The sequence below is a fragment of the Capsicum annuum genome, chromosome 2 (genome assembly GCF_002878395.1).
Source record: "Capsicum annuum cultivar UCD-10X-F1 chromosome 2, UCD10Xv1.1, whole genome shotgun sequence".
In the NCBI taxonomy this organism is placed as follows: Eukaryota; Viridiplantae; Streptophyta; class Magnoliopsida; order Solanales; family Solanaceae; genus Capsicum; species Capsicum annuum.
The window spans coordinates 144636844-144644517 of record NC_061112.1 but is presented as its reverse complement, the minus strand read 5'-3'; positions in this window follow the sequence as shown (position 1 = coordinate 144644517).

The window sequence follows — 7674 nt, the reverse complement described above, 5'->3', positions numbered from 1 at the left end:
TACACCAGTCCCCCCCAACCCGGCATTCAACCAGCTGCCGCCCGGTCTCCAGCCGCCAAATTGGGCTCCAACAGGCCGAGACTCCGCCTGCACCCGCCACGCCGTCTTCCTCAGCCGCAGCCCCAAGCGAAATTCGGTGACTTCTAACCTTTGTTATTTCGTTATTTCATATTGCATTTTAGTTCGTTATCTCATATTTCATATTGCATTTTAGTTCGTTATCTCATATTTCATATTGTGAACATTGTCTGTTGTCTGTTGTTGCTGTTGCTGTGGTCGCTTCTTAGTTTTGCTTCGGGAGTAGTCCTGTCAACGTGTGTGTGCCTTGTATCTCCTTGCTGCTGCTTGGATATTGCCACCGGCTATATCCTTTTACTTTCCTATTTTTCGTGTAGTTGTGGCTGTGGGTGGTAATGGGTGGTTAGGGTCATGTCCGAGGGGGTTGGGGCGTGGGGCTGGGGCGGGGGCGGGAGATGGGGGGAGAGCGGGAGTGGGTGGGAGGCCAAGGTTTGGCCGAGGGGGGGGTAGTGGGGGGCGCGTGGATAGCGACGGTAGGCTGAGGGTTGGGTCTTGGAATATAGGGACCCTTCAGGGGAAGTCCATAGAGCTGGTGAAGATTCTTAGGAAGAGAAGGATCAACCTTGCGTGTGTCCAAGAGACCAAGTGGGTAGGGTCTAAGGCTAGGGATGTGGACGGTTACAAGCTGTGGTACTCTGGGAGCGACAGGCGTAGGAATGGAGTTGGCATCTTGGTAGATGAAGAGCTTAGAGGTCAGGTAGTGGAGGTGAAGAGGATCAACGATAGGTTGATGACTATCAAGTTGGTCATTCGGGGGTTTACCCTGAACGTGTGTAGTGCCTATGCGCCGCATGTGGGATCGGAGGGGGAGGAGAAGATGCGGTTCTGGGAGGCCTTGGAGGACGTGGTGAGAGGCGTGCCCAGTTCGGAGAAGATTGTGGTAGCAGGGGATTTCAACGGGCACATCGGGGCGCTACCGGGAGGCTTTGGGGATGTGCATGGAGGTTTTGGTTTTGGGGAGAGAAATGAAGAGGGGGCGACCCTATTGGAGTTTGCGAGGGCGTTTGGGCTGGTGGTGGTGAACTCGGGTTTCCCGAAGAAGGACGACCACCTGATCACTTTTCGGAGCGCGGTAGCCAGGACCCAGATTGACTTCTTGTTGCTTAGGAAAGGGGATAGGGCGCTGTGTAAAGATTGTAAAGTCATCCCGAGTGAGAATCTCTCGACCCAACATAGGCTCTTGGTTATGGATTTGGGTATAAAGAAGAATAAAAAGAGGAGGAGTAAGGAGTGTAGACCGAGAATTAAGTGGGGCGGTTTGACGCCAGTGAATGCGTGGGAGATAGGGGAGAGGTTGGCGGGAATGGGGGTGTGGGAGTGTAGGGGGGACGTGGATAATATGTGGGACAGGGCGGCAACGTGCATCAGGGAAAATGCAAGGGAGGTGTTGGGTGTTTCTAGGGGCCGGGCCGGACATCATCGGGGGGATTGGTGGTGGAATGAAGAGGTGGGGAAGAAAGTGGAGACCAAGAAAGAGTCGTATGCTAAGTTGGTGGAAAGTAAGGACGAAGAAGAGAAGCGGGTAAACAGGAAAGAGTACAAGCTAGCGAGGAAGGAGGCGAAGTCAGCGGTCACGGCAGCTAAGACGGCTGCTTTTGAGAGCTTGTATGCAGGGTTACAGGGGAAAGGAGGGGAGAAAAAGTTGTTCCGACTCGCTAAGGCTAGGGAGAGGAAGGGTCGTGACCTCGATCAGGTGCGGTGCATTAAGGGGGAGGACGGTAGAGTGTTGGTGGAGGACGGCCACATAAAGAAGAGATGGCAGTCGTACTTTCATAGGCTCTTGAATGACGAGGGGGACAGAGCTATTGTGTTAGGGGAACTGGAGCACTCAGGGGAGTGTCGGGATTTTAGCTATTGTAGACGTTTTAAGGTAGACGAGGTTAGACAGGCAGTTCGCAGGATGCGAAGGGGTAGGGCGACGGGGCCGGATGAGATACCGGTGGAGTTTTGGAAGTTCGTTGGAGAGACGGGTGTAAGGTGGTTGACTGCATTGTTCAATGAAATTTTCAGGACAGCAAAGATGCCCGAGGCGTGGAGGTGGAGTACCATGATCCCCCTCTATAAGAATAAGGGGGACATTCAGTGTTGCAATAACTATAGGGGGATTAAGTTACTGAGTCACTCTATGAAGATCTGGGAGAGAGTGGTCGAGGTGAGGCTGAGACGGATAGTGTCTATCTCGGAAAACCAGTTCGGATTTATGCCCGGCCACTCGACGACGGAGGCAATTCACCTGGTACGGCGGTTGGTGGAGCAATATAGGGAGAGGAAGAAGGATTTGCACATGGTGTTCATCGACCTAGAAAAGGCGTACGACAAAGTCCCCAGGGAGGTGCTCTGGAGATGCTTGGAGGTGAGTGGAGTACCGCAGGCATATAGCAGAGTAATTGAGGATATGTATGAGGGAGCGAAAACCCAGGTGAGGACGGCGGGAGGAGACTCAGAGCATTTCACTGTCCTGACAGGATTGCATCAGGGATCTACTCTTAGTCCCTTTTTGTTTGCGTTAGTAATGGATGTGTTGACGCGGCGTATCCAAGGGGAGGTGCCGTGGTGTATGCTTTTTGCAGACGATGTAGTCCTGATAGATGAGACGCGAGGGGGTGTGAACGACAAATTAGAGTTGTGGAGGCAAACTCTGGAGTCTAAAGGGTTCAGGGTGAGCAGAACCAAGACAGAGTATGTGGAATGTAAGTTTAATGACGTAAGGCGAGAGAATGAGGTAGTGGTGAGGCTAGAAGCGCAGGAGGTAGAGAAAAGGGATAAGTTCAAGTACCTCGGGTCCGTGATCCAGAGTAACGGTGAGATTGACGAGGATGTCTCGCACCGTATTGGGGCGGGATGGATGAAGTGGAAACTTGCATCGGGGGTGCTGTGTGATAAGAAGGTGCCGCCCAAGCTTAAAGGTAAATTCTATAGGGTGGTAGTCCGTCCGGCCTTGCTGTATGGAGCGGAGTGTTGGCCAGTTAAGAACTCCCACATCCAAAGAATGAAGGTGGCAGAAATGCGGATGTTGCGCTGGATGTGTGGACTGACCCGAAGGGATAGAGCTCGGAATGAGACTATCCGGGAGAAGGTTGGTGTGACTTCAGTGGAGTGTAAGATGCGGGAAGCACGATTGAGATGGTTCGGACACGTGAAGAGGAGGGGCATGGATGCCCCGGTCCGTAGGTGTGAGAGGCTAGCGTTGGATGATTTTAGACGGGGTAGGGGTAGACCGAAGAAGTACTGGAGTGAGGTGATTAGGCGGGACATGGAACAGTTACAGCTTACTGAGGACATGACCCTAGATAGGAAGGTCTGGAAGACGCGAATTACGGCAGAGGATTAGGGCCTGTTCGGGTCGCTAATGTAGGGAGGTAATTGGTGGGGGTGTATTCCTGGTATGATTCCGTATTCAATGTTCTGTTCCGTGTTCCGTGTTCCATGTTTGTTACGAATCTGTGTGCTTTCCTCTGCTTTATATTCCTGCATTCCTGCCTTACTCTGTTTTATATTCCTTATGGCTGCAGTATCTATGTTATGTCATCTGCTTCTGTGCTGTACTATGTGTTTGTTTGATATCTCGTAACTTGAGCCGGGGGTCTTTCGGAAACAGCCTTTCTACTTCATCAGAGGTAGAGGTATGGACTGCGTACATCTTACCCCCCCCAGACCCCACTAAGTGGGAATACACTGGGTTTGTTGTTGTTGTTGTAAATTCATTTGAAAAGTATTTTTGATAAATAAATTGTGTTTGAATAATCTTTTTTAAGAAATTCTTTTTTGAAACAAATGACCAAAAAGGGAATTTATCAATAGACTTTTATTATTAAAATTAATTTATAGTGAAAATTTATGTTAAATATCTATTACAATAGTTTTAATTAATTTTTTATTTAATTAAAAAGTACGTACTTTGATACATTACTTAAATAATTCAAATATTACTTAAAAACATCCAGCAAAAATGAATATAAAAATCATTTCATAAATTAAATCACTATATCTGAAAAAATTAACAATAAAATAATTAATCCTTCACACATCACAAAAATTCTCAACGATTTCATTTCTAATTTTACTACGCAATATCTTCATACTAGTAGGAGATCTGTCTTATATTTCTAAAGGTATACCAAAAGGTTGGTCTGCTTCTTCGATCCTTGTGATGATGTCTTTGTTAGCATAATAGTTAAAATTTTTATCAGTAGTAGAGCGTTGTCATATGAAATTATGTATAGCCATAGTAGTTGTAACAAGATGAACTTGAGTGTCGAATTTAAAAGATGACATTGAACGTAGGAGAGCAAATTTATTTTTCCAAACTCCAAATATTTGTTCAATTGTACATCTCAAACTGGAGTGAAAAAAATTGAAAGTCTTATTTGAATTTCATGCACAACATGTTACAAATATCTAAATGAGATTATATCTGTTATTTGCTCCTTTTTTTTTTAGATATATTTTTACTGTGTCAATTCTAAAACTAAGTAATCACATTCATATACGTATACTACACGATAGCAAATATTTAAAATAAAATTCTATCTATTATTTGTTATCTTTTTTTTTTTGGATATATTTTTACTGTGTTAAAATTTACTACGAATAAGCAATCATCATAATCATATATATACACTACAATGTAACAAAAATGTCACTTTTCATGAATTATTTATTAAAAATTAAACATTCGAGAAAATTTATATGTGCTGCCAAAATACAATCTTGTAACGTGATTCATCTGTCAATTGTTATCATTAATAATAAAAAATAAAAAAATTATATATTCTTTAGTCATCATCATCAGAGATATTTTCAAATTTATTTAAAGAAAATGAGTGAAAATGAATAACAATATATTAATCATAAAACATTATTGCGTAAATATGAAATGTAAAATTTTAAAAATCAAACGTTAATCAAACTTGTAAGATATGTTAATTAATTAATAAGGAATATATATATATATATATATTTCTGTTTGTATGATAAGGATATTTTTGTCATAAAAAAATAATTTTCTGCTTCTACTTTTTTTGAAAAGCTATTTAAAGAAAAAAGAGTGTTTGGTCAACTTGTAAATGTGCTTTTAAAAATAAGTAGAAACAGTTTTTCTGCTTCAAAAAAATATTATTTTCTCAAAATAAATACTTATTTTGGGGAATAAGTAATCCCAAACAGGCACTAATTAATTTCATCAAAGTTCCAAACTCAAATTAACTACACTACTTGGCTCTTACACGAGTGAGGAAGCAGAAAAATTTAGACACATAAAATATAGTTATTTTCAGAACTAAATTTTGGTATACGATCGAAGTTGTAAAAATTAATTCCATATTCAAAATTACTGTGATCAAGTTGCAATACTTATAGAGTCATACATATTAGCTAGTTTTCTTCATGATGAGGAGGCGAAGAAGGCGAAAGTAACAGCAAGATGAGCAAAAAATTGTCAAACTCCTACTTGTTAGATAATTGGGAAAAAAAATCGATTTTGATAACTTAAATAGCCGTGTATAAAATGGCCTACTATTTATTATGAATTAATCAATGTTAATATTGTTGTTTTTATTAACACAAATAGGCTTCTTGCTGAAAAAAATTCAAATTTCATACAAATCAATAGTGTTAGGGATAAGAAGCTTGCTCAATCCCAAGTCCTTAGATTACGACACTATTGCTTATCCTACTTGCTGTGTATCTTTTTTTTAATTGTACAAAAACGTATTGTGTTATTTCTATAAAATTACGTGCATGTCCACAATCAGGATATTACAGTATTTTTTCTTCTTGTTTAATTTGTTTTTTTTTTTTTTCTAGTTTTAACTTTATTTATGATGTTTATTCAATCTTTCTTCTAGGTTTGTTTTATATTTAATAATGAAAGTAGCTCATTTGCAAAAAAAAAAAAAAGGGGGGGAAACGATCAATATACCCTAAAGTACTACTTTGGGTTAAATCTATCCTCACTACATATTTGGAGCCAAATTTATCTCTCTATTTTGAAAAGTTGGTTAGATATATCCTTCATCATATTTTGGGGTCAAATTTACCTTCAATGTCATACTTTGTGGTTAAATTTATCTCGTTAATAAGAAACTTTTTACATGTACCTTTTCTTTGATAGAAAAGTCTAAATTCATGTTAAATATCTTATTTTAAAAAAAAATAAAATGCATCCTAATCTAACCTGCGTGATCCGAATCGAGCCACAAAAAAAAAAACAAACAAATATACCTTCTTCTGATCTACTAATCAAATTTTTTCAACGAGATTAAGCCACTGAATATTTATCAATGCATAGATCATGAAAAATGAATTTGCATAAATACAAACACAAACAAATATACCTCTCCCTCGGTTCATAGACCTGCATCAATGTAGAGCTCATGATAAATGTTATTTGACAGTCAAATGCAATAGATTTGACCCACTGAATATTTCTCTAGATGGTTGAGTTAAGAGGTTTTTTTATGTGTTAATCATGACATGTCTTCATCCTTATGTCTTTATATACAATTCAAATCTATGTAAATTTTTTATCATGTTATTTGCTCAAAAAACTTATTCATTGATTCTACAATCTATATGCATATAGAATTTCATATCAAATTTTGAAATTTGAACATAATTGAACAAGAAAAGATTTTGTAATATACATTTTTTGTAGATTCGTGCTTTTGTATTATTCCATTCTATTTTACTTTTTGTTTATTTGTAAACAACCTATCAGAGCATTGCATGTTGAAAGAATTGAAGTTGTATTTGACCAAGAATATAAATTAGAGTTGTTTTTGAATTTTTGTGAAAGAAGTAGGAGAGAGAAAAATTTATTTGATTTCATTTTTCTAAATATAATTTTCAATTATATTTGAAAATTTCATATTCAAACACCAACTTGAAATTGTATTTAGAAGAAAGTGGAGAAATAATTTTTTTTTAAAAAAAGAAAAAATAATCATAGTCAAATAAATATTTAACAAAAATATATATTATTACCTATAATTTCTAAGGATATTGCAACATTTCAGCAAGAAAATTTTATAAAAAATGATATAAAGATAGGAAGACAGAAAATAGTTGCAAACAATAGGTTGCACAAAAAATTATATTTAATTTTAGTTGCATTGACATTGAATTTTAAGAAGAAAAAAAAACGAAATATATATACAGGCTCCTGAACTATTTCACTTTTCCCGTATAGGCACCTTAATTAAGTCAGGTACATATTGAACTCTTTACTCCTTCACAAATGGTTTCAATTAAGCCCAATTTGCTGACGTGACAAAAAATATGAACTGCGTGTAATACACACGCTGATGATGTGGCAAAGTGGCGAATTAAATAACGACATGTGATATTTTAATTTAAAATAGTTATAAAAATAATTTTTTAATAAAATTAAATCTAAATTAAAAATAAATAAACTAATTAACCCCCCCCCCCTCCAGCCCTTCTCTTCCAAACACCCCTACCCCTTCAACGATTGGACACCCTCAGCCCCCTTGCCCACCCCCCGCAGCCCTTCTCTTCCAAACACCCCTCTCCCTTCATCGATTGAACCCCCCAGCAGCCTTCTCTTCCAAACAACCCCCTCTTCGTCAATTGACC